The sequence below is a fragment of the Mobula birostris genome, chromosome 20 (genome assembly GCF_030028105.1).
Source record: "Mobula birostris isolate sMobBir1 chromosome 20, sMobBir1.hap1, whole genome shotgun sequence".
In the NCBI taxonomy this organism is placed as follows: Eukaryota; Metazoa; Chordata; class Chondrichthyes; order Myliobatiformes; family Myliobatidae; genus Mobula; species Mobula birostris.
The window spans coordinates 5,887,129-5,905,973 of NC_092389.1; the positions used below are offsets into that span (position 1 = coordinate 5,887,129).

Consider the following 18,845-nt stretch of genomic DNA (forward strand, 5'->3'; position numbering starts at 1 on the left):
CACTGGCCCCAGGGGAAACCTGGTTTGTTTAGCCGTGTACATCTGTATGGTTGAATGACAATGAACTTGAACATAAGATTTTGATTTTGGCTAGCTATTAGGTCCCTAGACCCGAGCCAGTGGAAATTTTTCTTGGCCTCATCAGCACATACCGCTCAGTGGAAGGGTCAACTTGGCCATTGGCCATGCCTCATCCAATAGAAAGAGAGTGCTGGGCCTGGCTCATTGGTTGTCAGGCTGGCCACCTGTTTGATCTTTGGTGCAGCACCTCCCAGACACAGTGAGCTGGGTTTAAATCTGACCTCACATGCTGCCTGTGTGAAGTTTGCAAGTGCTCCCTCTGTCTGCATGAGCTTATCCCAGGCACTCCTTTTCCTCCCATAACGCACAAACAAACAAGGTTGCTAGGTACATCAACTGTAGCTCTTCCTACAGATGCTGCCTGGCCTGCTACGTTCACCAGCAACTTTTATGTGTGTTGCTTGAAATTCCAGCATCTGCAGATTTCCTCGTGTTTAGGTTGCTAGGTTAATTGACTATGACTGCTGTATGCTGTCCCCGGAATGAAGTTAAGAGGAGGGATTTGCTGGAGGTAAAATGATTGGAATTTGGGGGAATCTAAAGAATTATTATAGGATTAATGTAAAAATAACTGCTTGATGGTCAATGTGAATTCAATGTGCTGATGCTTTGGTGACTTGTCACTTGGAAATAACAGATGAAGCTTTTTCACAAAGCCATCTCAATTCAATGCACATACCAAGAAGTTGACAAAAGACATAACATTACAAGTGCTTTATAAGAGCACAGACTTTTAAACTTGTGACTCAGGATGAGAATATATAAGTCTTAACAGCCAAGCTATATTATTTCAAAGTGGCTGTCATATCTTCATGTATCTTCCTGAAGCTTCTCATTATAAGACTACCCATAGTTTAAAGTGCACAACAAACCTCTTATTAAAAAAATATACAGTTGTTTGTCTTTGGCAAATACAAGCACACTCATGGTACTGTATGTACACAGTTAAGAAAATATTAAGGTGAGCAAACATTCATGTGTACCTCATAGATCATAGAACAGTATAGCACAATACAGGTCCTTTGGCTCATGATGCTGTGCCAAACTTTTAACTGACTTGGTGATAAATCTAACCCTTCCCTCCGACACAGCCCTCCATTTTTCTACCATCCATGTGCCTATCTAAGAGTTTCTTCAATGCCCCTAAGTGTATATGCCCTACCACCACCCCTGGCAGGGCATTTCACACACTCCGCACTCTGTGTGGGTGAAAAAGAAAACCACCTTCTACTTTCCTGCATTCACTTCTAAAATTGTGCCCCTGGTATTAGCCATTTCCACCTTGAAAAAGCCTCTGCCTCTCTACGATCTATGCCTCTTATCATCTTGTACACCTCACTCAAGTTCCTGCTCATCCTCCTCCTCTCCAAAGAGAAAAGTGTTCTTCTCTTTCTAAATGCTAGATTTGACTTTTCTAATGCATTCCAGGTGAGGCTCCCTTGCTGTACTTATTGAACAATCTAACCATGGGGTATGCAAAATCAAACTGCTCATTGTCCATCTTGCGCCAGGACTCATTTCACCTTCTGTTAGCAGAGCTACGTTCTCTCCTGGCTAAACAATCTTTTGTGGTCTCAATCCTTCCTCTTTCCGTAACCTTCTCTACTTCTACTCTCCAATACAATTGCATTTGTTTGGTTCTCATCTGCACTACTACTTGCTAAAACCTTAAGCTCCAGAATTCTCCGTAAGACAAATAAAACAGAATTAAATCATTCAGCTCATTGAGTCTGCTCCACCATTCCGTCATGGCTGATTTATTGTCCCTCCCAACCCCATTCTCCCCATAACCTTTGACACCCCTACTAATCAAGAATCTATCAACCTCTGCATTAAACCTACTCAATGACCTGACCTCAACAATTGAATGAACTCCACATATTCACCTATGAATCGATGGAATGCTCTGCCACAGACTGTGGTGGAAGCCAAATCCATGGGTATATTTAAGGCAGAAGTTGATAGTTTTCAGATTGGTCAGGGCATCAAAGGATATGGTGAGAAGGCAGGTGTATGGGGTTGAGTACATTTGGGGATCAGCCATGATGAAATGACGGAGCAGGTTCGATGGGCTGAATGGCCTAATTCTGCTCCTATGTCTTATGGTCTAAAACTCCTCCTCATCTCTGTCCTTAAGGGACGTTCTTCTATTCTGCGGCTGTTGTGCAAATGTACTTGTAGTAACAAAACGGCAATTTTGTCTGTAACAAAATGGAAACTGTATTGTACCAGAGTACTTTGCTAATAGTGTTTGTGCAACATTATGCCAATGGGCCCTGAATATATGACAAACTGCCGAAAGACAAGCGGATTCAGTTGTTGGAAGAGTGCCAGCTACACTGGATAAGCAGCTGAACAGAATGCATCCTGTCTTTGAACAGACGTGGGTAGCCAGCACTCTTGTATAAAGGAGTGACTATGCTGTCTGTTTTTTCAAAACTGCCACTGGCTCTTGTGCAGTGCTAGTCTTCCCTTGCTGCAAGTAAAATAAGTGCGCTTATGATTGATCCACTCTGAGTTAATTGTTTGTTATAAGACACAGTGAAAAGGTGCTTAACACTGTGCTCTTAGGTCCTAGACTCCCAACTACAAGAAACATCCTCTCCAGTTCTCCTTCACTTTCCTCCTTTTGGATGCTGCTTAAATATGTCCCTTTGGCAAGTTTTGGATGTTTGCTTAATACTTCCTTTTTTAACTCAGTGTCAGTTTTTTTTTTAGTGTTCCTGTAAACATTGGGACATTCTTGTAATTTTCACAATTTATTAATAGAAGTTATTGCTGTGGATAATGATGCATGGTAGTTTTCATTTGAAAATACAACTCTCAAATCGGTCTCCTTTTGTTTTTGAAGATGGACTGTTGAAGAGGAATTTCACAAAGCATCAGAGCATCAAAATCTTTAGCAACAAACAACCTGCCTAAGGAACTCGGCAGGTGAGCAGTATCTGTAAAGGGAAATAAATTGTCAAATTTCAGGTTGAGACCCTGCATAAGGAATGGAACATAGAAATCTACAGCACATTACAGGCCCTTCAACCTACAAAGTTGTGCCGACCATGTAACCTACTCTAGAAACTGCCTAGAATTTCCCTAGTGTATAGCCCTCTACTTTTCTAGGCCCCATGTACCTATCTAAGAGGCCCTATTGTATCCGCTTCCACCACCGCTGCCAGCAGTGCATTCCACGCACCCACCACTCTCTGTGTGGGGAAAAAATTGCCCCTGACATCCCCTTGGTACCTATTTCCAACCACCTTAAAACTATGCCCCCTCGTGTTAGCTATTTCAGCCCTGGGGAAAAGCCTCTGGCTATCCACACGATCAATGCCTCATCATCTTATACACTTCTATCAGGTCACCTCTCATCCTCTGTCACTCCAAGGAGAAAAGGCCAAGTTCACTCAACCTATTCTCGTAAGGTACACCCTCCATTCCAGGCAACATCCTTGTTAATCTCCTCTACACCCTTTCTATGGTTTCCACATCCTTCCTGTAGTGAGGTGACCAGAACTGAACACATTACTCCAAGTGGGGTCTAACCAGGGTCCTATAAAGCTGTAACATTACCTCATGGCTCTTAAACTCAGTCACACGGTTGATGAAGGCCAACGTACCATTTGCCGCCTTAACCACAGAGTCAACCTGTGCAGCTGCTTTGAGCGTCCTATGTACTCGGACCCCAAGATCCCTCTGATCCTCTACACTGCCAAGAGTCTGACCATTAATATTATATTCTGTCTTCATATTTTGATCTATCAAAATGAACCACTTCACACTTATCTGTGTTGAAGTCCATCTGCCACTTCTCAGCTCAGTTCTGCATCCTATTGATGTCCTGCTGTAATCTCTGACAACCCTCCAGACTATCCACAACACCCCCAACCTTTGTGTCATCAGCAAATTTACTAACCCATCCCTCCACTTCCTCATCCAGGTCATTTATAAAAATCACAAAGAGTAGGGGTCCCAGAACAGATCCCTGCAGAACACCACTGGTCACCGACCTCCATGCAGAATACAAACCATCTACATTCACCCTTAGCCTTCTGTTGGCAAGCCAATTCTGGATCCACAAAGCAAGGTCTCCTTCGATCCCATTCCTTACTTTCTGAAGGAGCCTTGCATTGGGAACCTTATCAAGTGCTTTACTGAAATCCATATACATTACATTCACTGCTCTACTTTCATCAATGTGTTTAGTCACATCCTCAAAAAATCTGATCAGGCTCATAAGGCACGACCTGCCCTTGACAAAGCCATGCTGACTATCCCTAATCAGATTCTGTCTCTCCAAATGCTCATAAATCCTGCCTCTCAGGATCTTCTCCAACAACTTTTTTGCTCCAAAATTTAAAACAACGGATTTTAGATGTGGGTACCTCAAGTGCCGGGTTTTAGATGTTTCAGAAAGGACAGGGAGGGAGGCAAAAGAGGTGGGGGCGTGGCACTGTTGATCAGCGATAGTGTCATGGCTGCAGAAAAGGTGGACATCATGGAGGGATTGTCTATGGAGTCTCTGTGGGTGGAGGTTAGGAACAGGAAGGGGGTCAATAACTTTACTGGCTGTTTTTTATTGGCTGCCCAATAGTAACAGGGATATCCAGGAGCAGATAGGGAAACAGATCCAAGAAAGGTGTAATAATAACAGAGTTGTCGTGATGGGAGATTTTAATTTCCCAAACATTGATTGGCATCTCCCCAGAGCAAGGGGTTTAGATGGGGTGGAGTTTGTTAGGTGTGTTCAGGAAAGTTTCTTGACATAATATGTAGATAAGCCTACAAGAGGAGAGACTGTACTTGATCTGGTATTGGGAAATGAACCTGGTCAGGTGTCAGATCTCTCAGTGGGAGAGCATTTTGGAGATAGTGATCACAATTCTATCTCCTTTACAATAGTATTGGAGAGGGATAGGAACAGACGTTAAAAAAGCATTTAAATGGATTAAGGGGAATTATGAGGCTATCAGGCAGGAACTTGGAAGCTTAAATTGGGAACAGATGTTCTCAGGGAAAGTACGAAAAAAATGTGGCAAATGTTCAGGGGAAGTTTGTGTGGAGTGCTGCATGGGTATGTTCCAATGAGACAGGGAAGTTATGGTAGGGTACAGGAACTGTGGTGTACAAAGGCTGTAGTGCATCTGGTCAAGAAGAAGAGAAAATCTTACAAAAGGTTCAGAGAGCTAGGTACAGGTCGACCTTCACTAATCCGGCACCATTGGGTCCTGAGGAGTGCTGGATTAGTGAAAATGCCCAATTACAGAAGGATCACATTAAGCATAATCAGTGCTGGATTATTGAAGGAACTGGATTACAGGTAGTCGGATTAGCGAAGGTTGACTGTAATGTCAGAGATCTAGAAGATTATAAGGCTAGCAGGAAGGAGTTTAGGAAGGAAATTAGGAGAGCCAGAAGGGGCCATGAGAAGGCCTTGGCAGGCAGAATTAAGGAAAACCCCAAGGCATTCTACAAGTATGTGAAGAGCAAGAGGATAAGACATGAGAGATTAGGACCTATCAAGTATGACAGTGGGAAAGTGTGTATGGAACCGAAGGAAATTACAGAGGTACTTAATGAATACTTTGCTTCAGTATTCACTATGAAAAAGGATCTTGGTGATTGTAGTGATGACTTGCAACAGACTGAAAAGCTTGAGCATGTAGATATTAAGAAAGAGGATGTGCTGGAGCTTTTGGAAAGCATCAAGTTGGATAAGTCACCGGGACCAGATGAGATGCACCCCAGGCTACTACGGGAGGCGAGGGAGGAGATTGCTGAGCCTTTGGTGATGATCTTTGAATCATTATTGGGGACTGGAAAGGTTCCGGAGGATTGGAGGGTTGCAGATGTTGTTCCCTTATTCAAGAAAGGGAGTAAAGATAGCCCAGGAAATTATAAACCATTGAGTCTTACTTCAGTGGTTAGTAAGTTGATGGAGAAGATGCTGACAGGCAGGATTTATGAACCTTTGGAGAGGTATAATATGATTAGGAATAGTCAGCATGGCTTTGTCAAGGGAAGGTTGTGCCTTTCGAGCCTGATTGAATTTTTTGAGGATGTGACTAACCACATTGATGAAGGAAGAGCAGTAGATGTAGAGTATATGGATTTCAGCAAGGCGTTTGACAAGGTACCCCATGCAAGGCTTATTGAGAAAGTAAGGAGGCATGGGATCCAAGGGGACATTGCTTTGTGGATCCAGAACTGGCTTGCCCACAGAAGGCAAAGAGTGGTTGTAGACAGGTCATATTCTGCATGGAGGTCGGTGACCAGTGGTGTGCCTCAGGGATCTGTTCTGGGATCCCTCTCTTTGTGATTTTTATAAATGACCTGGATGAGGAAGTGGACGGATGGGTTAGTAAATTTGCTGATGACACAAAGGTTGGGGGTGTTGTGGATAGTGTGGAGTGCTGTCAGAGGTTACAACGGGACATCGATAGGATGCAAAACTGGGCTGAGAAGTGGCAGATAGAGTTCAACTGAAGTGTGAGGTGTTTCATTTTGGTAGGTCAAATATGATGGCAGAATATAGCATCAATGGTAAGACTCTTGGCAGAGTGGAGGATCAGAGGGATCTTGGGGTCCAAGTCCATCGGATACTCAAAGCTGCTACGCAGGTTGACTCTCTGGTTAAGAGGGCATACAGTGCATTGGCCTTCATCAATCATGGAATTGAGTTTAAGAGCTGAGAGGTAATGTTGCAGCTATATAGGACCCTGGTCAGACCCCACTCGGAGTACTGTGCTCAATTCTGGTTGCCTCACTATAGGAAGGATGTGGAAACCATAGAAAGGGTGCAGAGGAGACTTACAAGGATGTTGTCTGGATTGGGGAGCATACCATATGAGAATAGGTTGAGTGAACTCGGCCTTTTCTCCTTGGAGCGATGGAGGATGAGAGGTGATCTGATAGAGATAGAGATCTGATAAGATGATGAGAGGCATTGATGGCGTGGATAGTCAGAGGCTTTTCCTCAGGGCTGAAATGGCTTGCATGAGAGGGCATAGTTTTGAGGTGCTTGGAAGTAGGTACAGAAAAGATGTCAGGGGTAAGTTTTTTTACACAGAGAGTGGTGAATGCGTGGGCTTCCAGACCGTTTGGGCTGACCGGAAGTGCACTGAGAGCGGTAAGCGTAAAGGAGTTGCGGGCTTACTGTTCTGGTTAACAATGAATGGTGCAATCCGGGTCATATTACGATCGAGGAACGTGTTTGTAGACCGGATATTGAACTTTTTGCTGTTGGACTCCGGCCATATTCCACCGAGATACAACACTGGGCGGCACGGGAGGTCGTTACTGCCTGTGGCCATTGAACTTTGCAGCTCCTCCCGTGGAGGGTCAGCCACCCTGAGCCAATAGGCCGGTCCTGGACTTATTTCCATCTGGCATAGTTTGCATTTTGTTGTTTGATTGTTTGTGGTTTTTGTATTGCTATGTTTATGCTCTATTCTTGGTTGGTGCAGCTGTAACGAAACTCAGTTTCCCTCAGGATCAATAAAGCATGTCTATGTCTATGAATGGGCTGCCAGTGGTGGTGGTGAAGGTGGAAACGATAGGGTCTTTTAAGAGACTCCTGGATGGCTACATGGAGCTTAGGAAAATAGAGGGCTATGGGTAAAGCCTAGGTAGTTCTAAGGTAGGGACATGTTCAGCACAGCTTTGTGTATATATGTTTTCTATGTTTCTAACTTGCCCACCACTGAAGTCAGACTCACTGGTCTATAATTTCCTGGGTTATCTCTACTCCCATTCTTGAACAAGGGGAAAACATTTGCAACCCTCCAATCCTCCGGAATCTCTCCCATCCCAATTGATGACATAAAGATCATCATAAGAGGCCCAGCAATCTCCTCCCTTGCTCCCCACAGTAGCCAGGGGTATATCTCATCCGGTCCTGGTAAATGATCTAACTTAATGCTTTTCAAAAGCTCCAGCACATCCTCTTAATGTCTATATGCTCAAACATTTCAGTCCACTGTAAGTCATTCCCACAATTGCCAAGTTCCTTTACCCTGGTGAATACTGAAGCAAAGTATTCATTAAGTACCTCCACTATCTCCTTCGGCTCCATGCACATGTTTCCACTATTGCACCTGATTGGTCCTATTCTCACATGGCTCATCCTCTTGCTCTTCACATATTTATAGAATGCTATGGGGTTTTCCTTAATCTTGTTCACCAAGACCTCCTCATGGCCCCTTCTGGCTCTCCTTATTCCATTCTTAAGCTCCTTCCTAGCAACCTTTAATTTTCTAGAGCTCTAACAGTACCTAGTTTCATGAACCTTTTGTAAGCCTTTTTTTCTTCTTAACTAGATTTTCTACATCTTTTGTACCCCATGGTTCTTTAACCCTACTATCTTTTGCCTGCTTCAATGCAGAACTCCATGCAAATGTTCCCTGAACATTTCCCACATTTCTGCCATGCATTTCCCTGAGAACATCTGCTCCCAATTTATGCTTCCAAGTTCCTGCTTAATAGTATCATATTTCCCCCTACCCCAGTTAAACGTTTTCCCAAAATGTCTGCTCCTATCTCCCTCCTATGGTGAAGGAGATAAAGTTGTAGTCACTACCTCCAAAATGCTCTCCCATCAAGACATCTGACACCTGACCAGGTTCATTTCCCAAAACCAGATGAAGTACAGCCTTTTCTCTAGTTGGCTTTTCTACATATTGTGTCAGGAAACCTTCCTGAACACACCGAACAAACTCCAGCCCATCTAAACCCCTTGCTCTGGGGAGATGCTAATCAATATTAGGGAAGCTAAAATCTCCCATCACGACAACCCAATTATTATTGCACCAATCCAGAATCTGCCTCCCCATCTGCTCCTCAATATCCCTGTTACTATTGGGGAGGGGGTCTATAAAAACACCCAATAGAGTTATTGCCCCTTTTTTGTTTCTGACTTCCACCCACACTGACTCAGTAGACCATCGCTCCATGACTTCCTCCTTTTCTGCAGCCGTGACACTATGCCTAATTAGCAATGACATGCCCCTACCTCTTTTGCCTCCCTCTTTGTTCTTTTTGAAATATCTAAAGCCTGGCACACTCAGCAGCCATTCCTGCTCCTGAGACATCCAAGCCTCTGCAATAGCCACAACGTCATAGTTCCATGTATTGATCCATGGTCTAAGTTCATCCGCCTTGTTTATAATACTCCTTCAGAGTTCCTCTGACAGATTTCCTGTTACTCCACATTCCAGCATCCGCAGTCTCTTGTGTCTCCATCAATATTTTTGGCTGAGCTTAGATACTTTGTTTTAAGAACTACTTGTCCTGGACCAAAGTACTCACATCTTCCTCCTGGTTCCAAGGGATAGATAATATAACATAAATATCACAAATAATATTGTTCATTGAAATTGGATAATATAATAGCATGAATAATCTAGCTTTAAAACTGGAGTGGTTCAAGCAACTGCTGTAGTTTTGAACATCTGTTACTTCACCACCCGCTTCCTGACTAAAACCATGAGATTGCCTTAGGAAATCAAGTCCAAAGTAGTGCCCAATACATTGAAGTGAAGGCCTTTTGAAATTTCTAGTGAATTGAGCATTTTTAATATTTCTTCCATAAAACATTGTTTCATACATATTTAAAATCCCTGTGCCTCAATGATGAACTTTAACTTCATAATAATGTCAACAGCTGCATTATTAACTTAATCCAAACCAAATATCCTGATGATCTTTGTTGAATGAGAACGATCTTAGGGCAAATTTGCACTGTGAACTTGCTCATCCTTGTTAATGGACAATTTCAGAATATCTCCGAGCATTTACAATAAATTAAGACCTTTTTTTTTTATAAGTAAGTTGGGGTACAGCAATGTCCAAGTAAGATGCAGACACATAAAGTGCTGGAGGAACTCAACAGGTCAGGCAGCATCTATGGAGAGGAATAAAGAGTTGACGTTTCGGGCAGAGACCATTCATTAGGACAGCTGGAGACTTCAACCGTTTATTCCCCTCCACAGATGCTGCCTGATTTGCAGAGCTCCTCCAGCATTTTGTGTATGTTACTCTAGATTTTCAGCAACTACAGAATCTCCTGTGTTTACTAAATAAGATAAAGGTCACCAATTCCAAAAGTTGGATCTGGAATTATGGAAGCGTATTGAAATATGCACCACTATCAATTTGTACTTTTGGCATAGGTGACTGGGGATGATGTTAACAGAAGTGACGTGTTCTCTTTCAGTTACAGTACAGTGGAATATTTCAGTGCCCGGGAAAAGGCATCATTAAGCTGATGAAAGATCAGTGACCTAAAACATCAACTGTTTGCATCTCACTGCAGATGTTGTCTGACCTGCTGGGTATTTCCAGAATTTTCTACTTTGATTTTAGGCAGATGGCACCCTGTACAATAGAGCATTCAGCTTGCATTTTGTTCAATCCATTTCTTGGCTGTTGAAGTCTGTCCAGCATTGCTGTTTTAGTTCAAATATGAAACTGGCAATGCGTAGGAGCCTGGTTCTTATCCAAACTCAGGAATCATTGCGTTACAGGAGTTTGGGATCTGATGTTGAAGTTGGTGAGATCAAATTTGGAGTATTGTTTGCTTTTCTGGCCACCTACCACAAGATATAAATAAGATTGAAAGAGTGCAGAGAAAATTTACAAGGACGTTTCCAACACTTGAGGACCTGAGTTATAGGGAAAGTTTGAATGGGTTATGATTATTCGCTGGAGCGTAGGAGAATAAGGGGAGATTTGATAGAGGTATACAAAATTATGCGGGGTATAGACAGGGTAAATGCAAGCAGGCTTTTTCCTTGAGGTTGGGTAAGACTAGGACTAAAGGTCATGGGTTAAGGGTAAAAGGTGAAATGTTTAAAGGGAACCTGAGGGGAAACTTCTTCACTCTGAGGGTGGTGTGAGTGTGGAACGAACTGCCAGCTGAAGTGGTGGATGCAGGTTCAACTGTAGCACTTAAGAAAAATTTCGATATGTACATGAATGGGAGGGTATGGATGGCTATTGTCCAGGTATAGGTTGATGGTGCTAGGCAGAATAACAGTTTGGCATGGACTAGATGGGCTGAAAAGCCTGTTTATGTACTGTAACGGTATACAACTCAAAATTAGGATTTTGTAGTTTCCCGTCAGAAATCTGTGAGCTGACATCTATTGATAATGATTATGTAACTCTATGAAATAACACACTTTAATCCAGTGACATTAGTGTATTCTGTCAGAATAAAACCTGTCTCGTTTGATTATTGTGTTTTCTAGCTAAACTCCTGTTCTGGTTGGCTGTTTATTGGCAGTACTCGTAAAGACCAGATCAGTTTCAAGCCCACATTTCACTTCCACTTTCTCTTTCTAATATATGACAAAACGACACTCTTACTCTAGCATATAATTTACACCGAAAAAAAACTGACCGAGCTTTTCATGGTGACACCAGACAAAAACTTTATTCTTTTGAGGAAGTTGTGTACAAACTCTTGATTGATGATATCACTCGGCTTCAACATTCTCATCTAAAGAGCCAACATTACTAATGCCAACAAGTTTGAAGCTTGCGAAGTGAAAGTACAGCTGGGAGGGGGCCATTCAGCCCCTTAACAATGCTGTGATTATCCATTAAATCATGCTGCTCTGTATTTATCCACTGTTTTCTCCTCATTCCTCACAGTCTTGCCTAACAAACAGAAATCTATCAAACATTGATTCGATTCTTGCCTTTCAAAGAGAGAATTTCTGTATTTTTGTTACTCTTGTATTTTCTCTTAACAACTTGAGTTTAAGTTTAAATGTGAAAAACAGAAAAGATTAGTTTTATCGATCACATGTGCATCGTTTGCATCAACAACCAACACAGTCCGAGGATGTGCTGGGGCAGCCCGCAAATGTCGCTATGCTTCTCAGATCACTTTTCCGTAATGTTAATTCCAGCGTACAAACTGGTGATCAAGTGGATAAAACCAGCTCTAAAGGTGGTGAAAATCTGTCCTGAGGGTGCAATCTCTGCACTGCAGGACTGCTTTGATAATATGAACTGGAGAATGTTCAGGAAGGCTGCTACCTATGGCAACCACGTTAATATCATAGAACATGTGGATTCTGTGACCAGCTACATAGAGAAGTGAAATGAGGATGTTACCATCACAAAACACATCTGGGTGAGGGCAAATCAGAAGCCATGGCTTACTGCAGAGGTCCGTGCACGGTGGAGGGATCGTGTTGCTGCCTTAAAATCGGGGGATGCAACAGATCCCAGGGAAGCAAGAACTGTGCTTTTCTGCTCCATCAGGAAGTCGAAACCGGAGCATCCTCAGAGAATTTACAGCCACTTCTGTGATACCAGAGGCACGAGGAGCAGGTGGCAAGGAATTCAGAGGATTACAGACTAAAAGTCTACCCTGTGCATCAGTGACCAGGATGCTTCACTCCCAACAGGCTGAACATATTTTACACCCTGTTTGATGCACAGAAAAAAATGCTGGTGAGGAAAGCACCCCACCTCCCAGAGGAGCAGACACTCTTTCTGGCTGAAGCTGAGGTGAGGAAGGCCCTGGCCAGAGTCAACCCATGCAAAGCTGTGGGGCCCGATAATGTACCAAGTCGGATTCTGAAAGACTGCACAAATCAGCTGACGGATATATTCGACATCTCTCTGGAACAATCTGGTTTTCAAGATGGCGACCATCATTCCAGTGCCAAAGAAGGCAACAGTAATTACACAAAGAAGGGGGGGAAAAAAGCCAAAAAATGGAAGGCCCATCAAAATTCAGTTTGTAGCTTCACAACCTGGGCCTCTGCACCTCCTTCTGCAACTGGATCCTTGACTTCCACATCAGGAGACCACAGTCATCCATCTTTAAGCATGAAGGCATTTATCATTAAGGACCCCCAGCACCCAGGACGTGCCCTCTTCTCATTACTATCATCGGAGAGGAATTATAGGAGCCTGAAGATGCATGCTCAATATTTTAGGAACAGTTTTTCCCCTCCGTTATCAGACTTTGAATGAAAAATGAACCAACTAATGAACAATACCTCACATTTTTGCTCTCTCTCTGCATTACTTATTTAATTTAATTTTTATATATATTGATGTACTTTATAGTATTTTCATGCTGCTGCAAAACAACAATGTTCATGACGCATGTTCTTAAACGCATCACCCCATTTCACGTACATCTGCTCTCACTCCATCCTCCCGCCACCCCACTAGGAATAGGGTTCCCCTGGTCCTCACCTACCACCCCACCAGCCTCCGGGTCCAACATATTATTCTCCGTAACTTCCGCCACCTCCAACGGGATCCCACCACTAAGCACATCTTTCCCTCCTCCCCCCCCCCCCCCCCGCATTCCGCAGGGATCGCTCCCTACGCGACTCCTTTGTCCATTTGTCCCCCCCCCCCCCATCCCTCCCCACTGATCTCTCTCCTGGCACTTATCCTTGTAAGCGGAACAAGTGCTACACCTGCCCTTACACTTCCTCCCTTACTACCATTCAGGCCCCAAACAGTCCTTCCAGGTGAGGCGACACTTCACCTGTGAGTCGGCTGGGGTGATATACTGCATCCGGTGCTCCCGATGTGGCCTTTTATATATTGGCGAGACCCGACGCAGACTGGGAGATCGTTTTGCTGAACACCTACGCTCTGTCCGCCAGAGAAAGCAGGATCTCCCAGTGGCCACACATTTTAATTCCACATCCCATTCCCATTCTGACATGTCTATCCACGGTCTCCTCTACTGTAAAGATGAAGCCACACTCAGGTTGGAGGAACAACACCTTATATTCCGTCTGGGTAGCCTCCAACCTGATGGCATGAACATTGACTTCTCTAACTTCCGCTAAGGCCCCACCTCCCCCTCGTACCCCATCTGTTACTTATTTTTATGCACACATTCTTTCTCTCACTCTCCTTTTTCTCTCTCTGTCCCTCTGAATATACCTCTTGCCCATCCTCTGGGTTCCCCCCCCCACCTTGTCTTTCTTCCCGGACCTCCTGTCCCATGATCCTCTCCTATCCCCTTTTGCCAATCACCTGTCCAGCTCTTGGCTCCATCCCTCCCCCTCCTATCTTCTCCTATCATTTTGGATTTCCCCCTCCCGCTCCAACTTTCAAATCTCTTACTCACTCTTCCTTCAGTTAGTCCTGATGAAAGGTCTCGGCCTGAAACGTCGACTGTACCTCTTCCTAGAGATGCTGCCTGGCCTGCTGTGTTCACCAGCAACTTTGATGTGTGTTGCTTGAATTTCCAGCATCTGCAGAATTCCTGTTGTTTTGGAAATGACGTATGGCAGTGATAATAAACTTGAATGTAATTCTAATTCTTTTTGTTTTATATCCAGTTCTCAATCTCAGTCTACACATCTTGCATCCAACTCACCACTATTCACTTGACCTTTGTGCAAAGTACTTCTCAAAGTGTTGGCCTAATTTGGAAATAGAAAATTCTACCTTCCTAGCCCCAAGTCAACTCATTGCTGGTTTACTTGGTCACTGAAGTGTCAGCAAGCTGTCATTCTTAGTAAATTCAATTTTCTGATTGATTTCTTTTCCCAGTTGGAATCACACTTGTATTACTCAATGTCATTGCGCTGAAATAATCCTGCAATATGTATACATCCCACAAGAGGATAGCATTGGAGGAGTGGATTGGGATTGTAGTACTGAGAATGTTACAGAAATCAGAAGTGGGTTGACAGAGGAGGAATCTGAAATCTAAAATATGGTTAAAAGTTGAATTAAAATAGATGGCTAAGAAATCTTGCAGATGGGCAATAAAATTGGAGGGGAGCTATTTCTTCTGATCGTCCAAGAACAATTTGAAAGTACATCAGCAGACCATTTAGTACTCCCATTTCTCTTTTCCAAAACATTCCAAGGTACACCTGATGGGATTTTGAAGTGTGTATGTGTGTTTATAGAGGCAGGATTTATGGAGAGGAATAAAGATCCAATGTTTTGGGTCAAGACCCTTCACCAGGACTCTGGCAAAAACAGTAGCTCTTTATTCCCCTCAAAGGATGCTGCCTGACTTGCTGAGTTCCTCCAGCATTTTCTGTGTGTTACTCTGGATTTCCTGCATCTGAAGAATCTCTTGTATTAAGGAGTTAACCACATTCTTTACTGATCCTTGATAGTAAATCCTGGAATAACTTTAGGTAAAGTGATTCTGTGCCGGTGATGTAGTGGTATCAAGTGGTCCCGGGTTCTAATCTGGCCAGCTCCGTGTACACTTTACACACATGCTGGATTGAGCATCAAACTAGCAACTTGGCCTCATAAAACAGACAAACACTAAAGAAATAGCAAGGTTGCTGCCTGATGCACCAAACAAGAAGTGGGGAGGAACTCTGGGTTTCCAGCATCTGCCAAATTTCTTGTGCTTGAAATATTCAGTGGGTTTGTTAAGCATGATAATTCTTTCATAAATCTATGCTGACTTAGTTGATATTTTCTATATATCTTCTTATTACATCCTTTATAATGGACTCTAGCATTTTCCTAGCACTGAAGTTAAATAGAATAGTATGGCACAGTACAGGTCTTGCACCCCATGGTATTACACTGAGCCTTTAACATTCTCCAAAATCAACATAACCCTTTCCTCCAACATAGCCTTCCAATTTCATGTTACTCTGTGGTTCGCTAAAGTTTTGTCCAATTCCTGGTGTTTGGGGAGGGGTTGGTTTACATTCCCACTGTCCATGTTCAGGAACCCTTCCATAATCTTGAAAATTTTAGAAGATAATAACCAAAAGCATCCACTGCATTTGGGGTTTCTTGTATCGTACTCTGGGATTTATTAGCTTTCAGTCCTAATACTTCCTCCAGCAGTTCTTTTTTTTTAACTCTAATACTGATTTCTTTTAATTCCTCCTTTTCAATGTAGTCTCAGGTCCTTAACAATTCATATCTGGCAAATTTCTACAGATGTACCACGGAGAGCATTCTAACTGGTTGCGTCAGTGGTATGGAGGGGCCACTGAGCGGGGTCAGAAAAACTCAGTCAGCTCCATCATGAGCACTAGCCTCCCCAGACTGAGGACATCGTCAAAGGGCGATGTCTCAAAAAGGTAGCATTCATCATTAAGGATCCCATCACTCAAGATATGCCCTCTCCTTGTTATTACAATCAGAGGATGTACAGGAGCCTGTAAGCACACACTCAATGTTTTAGGAACAGCTTCTTCCCCTCCGCCATCGGATTTCTGAATGGACAATGAGCCAACCCATGAACACCACCTCATTATTTTTGCTCTCGTTTTGCACTCCTTAGTTAATTTAACTTTTTAATATATATTTCTTATTGTAATTTATATTTTTACTTTATTGCACTGTACTGATGCCAGAACCAATCTTATGATGTATGTCAGTGATAAACCTGATTCTGATTTAATGATGATCAGACTTGTTGGATCACAGAATAGTTCAGTTCAGTTCACATCTTGCCCTCAATACATTTTCAATTCAAATACCTTTGACTAACAAATGTTAAATTCAGTTTATGAACATCACCACATACCATACAATGCCACTTGTGTTCAACCCAAGTTGACTGAGGAAAAAGAATTTTACTTGGACTTGCCAGCTCTATAGGGTTAAGGTACAAATCTCCCTGCAGGCACAGTCAGGGAGGAATGATGGTTTGTAGACTGATAGTTACAGGAAGGGAAAGAAATGGCATGATAAACATGGATTATTTCAGCTGAAAAGCTCATTTTCACAAAAGGCTATCACTTGCTTTCCCTCTACATACAAATCCAATCTACCAACTCAGCCCAACCTACAACAGATCATTTCAGATATATTTCAAGTTCCAGTTCAAATTTATCGTCTTTCAACCATGTGCATGTATACAGCTAAATGAAACAAGATGCCAAACACAGTATCACATACAATCATTAATGGATCAAAAAATGTTCTGCAGATGTACAAGTTAACATAGTGCAAAAAGACATATAGTTAAATATACAACTGGTGCTGTCATAAGTAATGTGTACTGAGCGGATGCAGGGTGTTCAAAGGTTTCATAACCTTGGGGAGAAGCTGTTACCAGCCTTACAGCCCTTGTTCATATTCTGAGGTACCTTTTGTTTGATGGTAGGAGGTATATATTTATTATATATACTGGGGGGGGGGGGGGGGGGAAGCGAAGCAAACAAAGGAACAGGAAGCTGAGCTTTGTAATCCAGACTGATCTGCCTGATTCTCCCGTCCAAGAGTTAATAAATGATAATATAAGCTCCATTCACTTTTGTACAAGCCTAAACTAAAATGGTCTTTTCTTTCAATTGAACTACAATTTTCTGTCTCTCAGACTCCATTAAATTGCTTCAGAAATTGCATCCTCTGCTCTCGTGTTTTATTTTCCTGCGGTTTTCTTTCTGAATTGTAATTAAAGGAGGCAGACAATGAGTAATGGAAGATGACTGCATTGGTATTAAATAGCTAAAAGCTAATGATGATGATGATAATAATGAACTGTAGCTGTGATTTATAGGCATTTTTTACTTCAAGCGAGAAAACCCAAGAAGTCCCTCTCCAGAAATCTAGGTTGACGCACCAGTGCAGAACTTGAGGACTTCAGTTACTGCATTGGGGCCTTTGGGGTATGGTCTTTCAGATGAGATATTAAACCATCTATCCTCACAGATAAATGTAAAAGATGCCACAGTGGTTAGCACAACACTTTACAATACCAGCGATCCAGATTCAATTCCGTCGCTGCCTGCAAGGAGTCTGTATGTTCTTCCCATGACCGCCTGGATTTTCTCCCACGGCCCAAAGACGTACCAGTTGGTAGGTTAATTGGTCATTGTAAATTGTCCCGTGATTAGGCTAGGATTAAATCGGTGGTTCGCTGGGCGTTGTAGTTCGAAGGACCTGAAGGGCCTGTTCCTTGCTGTATCTCAATAATAAATAAATGCTGGTTGAATGAGCTGTCAAAGTGAAATTTGTAATAATGCTCTGAGGCATCTGACCACTATGCTTGACATCGTAGGGAATGCTGTAGTGGTTGCCTGTGGGAGAGGATCCATCAGGTAGAAAGCAGCCTTAGAAAAAAAATTACCATTACAATGACATAAAATTATTTTCACATATCTTCCTTAAAAATAGATAAGTTGTTCTTGCAAACAACAGGAATTCTGCAGATGCTGGAAATTCAAGCAACACACATAAAAGTTGCTGGTGAACGCAGCAGGCCAGGCAGCATCTCTAGGAAGAGGTACAGTCGACGTTTCGGGCCGAGACCCTTCATCAGGACTAACTGAAAGAAGAGCTAGTAAGAGATTACTACTAGTAAGAAATCTCTTACTAGCTCTTCCTTCAGTTAGTCCTGATGAAGGGTCTCGGCCCGAAACGTCGACTGTACCTCTTCCTAGAGATGCTGCCTGGCCTGTTGCGTTCACCAGCAACTTTAAGTTGTTTCTTGGACAGATGAATTATTCATCTGGATTACAAAGCCTGGCAAGCATTTTTTTTCCCATTATTTCCACTGCTTGATGTGTACTGAACACAATGCATTTCACAGATGCTGGGAACTCTGTTACTTCATGTATGTCTGGATACCTAGAGGTAGGAATATGAATTGGCAAAAGGTTCAGGATGGTTTCTGCCTGGTGGGGATGGGGCATTTCCATCTTCCTTCACCCTACCCGAGCCAGAATAATTCAGGGCTGGGTCGAGCTGAGCAGAGCTGTGAGCAGTGAGCAGACGCACTCTCTCACTAAGTCAGTGAAACTGGCTGGTGGATGCTCTTCCATCGCAACTGTGTCTGTGAG

General features: G+C 42.9%; 1 protein-coding gene across 5 annotated transcripts in view; it reads right to left on the reverse strand.

Annotated features, from left to right (window-relative positions):
- LOC140212748 (D(2) dopamine receptor B-like) overlaps positions 1–18,845 on the reverse strand; it is a 117,370-nt gene that overhangs the window by 82,271 nt on the left and 16,254 nt on the right. The window contains exon 1 of one of the 5 annotated variants that reach the window (XM_072283908.1): positions 14,192–14,243. The exons of the other annotated variants lie outside the window; for them this stretch is intronic. The gene's annotated coding sequence lies outside the window, so the exon portion shown is untranslated. Of the gene's footprint in view, positions 1–14,191; positions 14,244–18,845 lie in introns of those variants that run through there. 5 annotated transcript variants of the gene reach the window in all.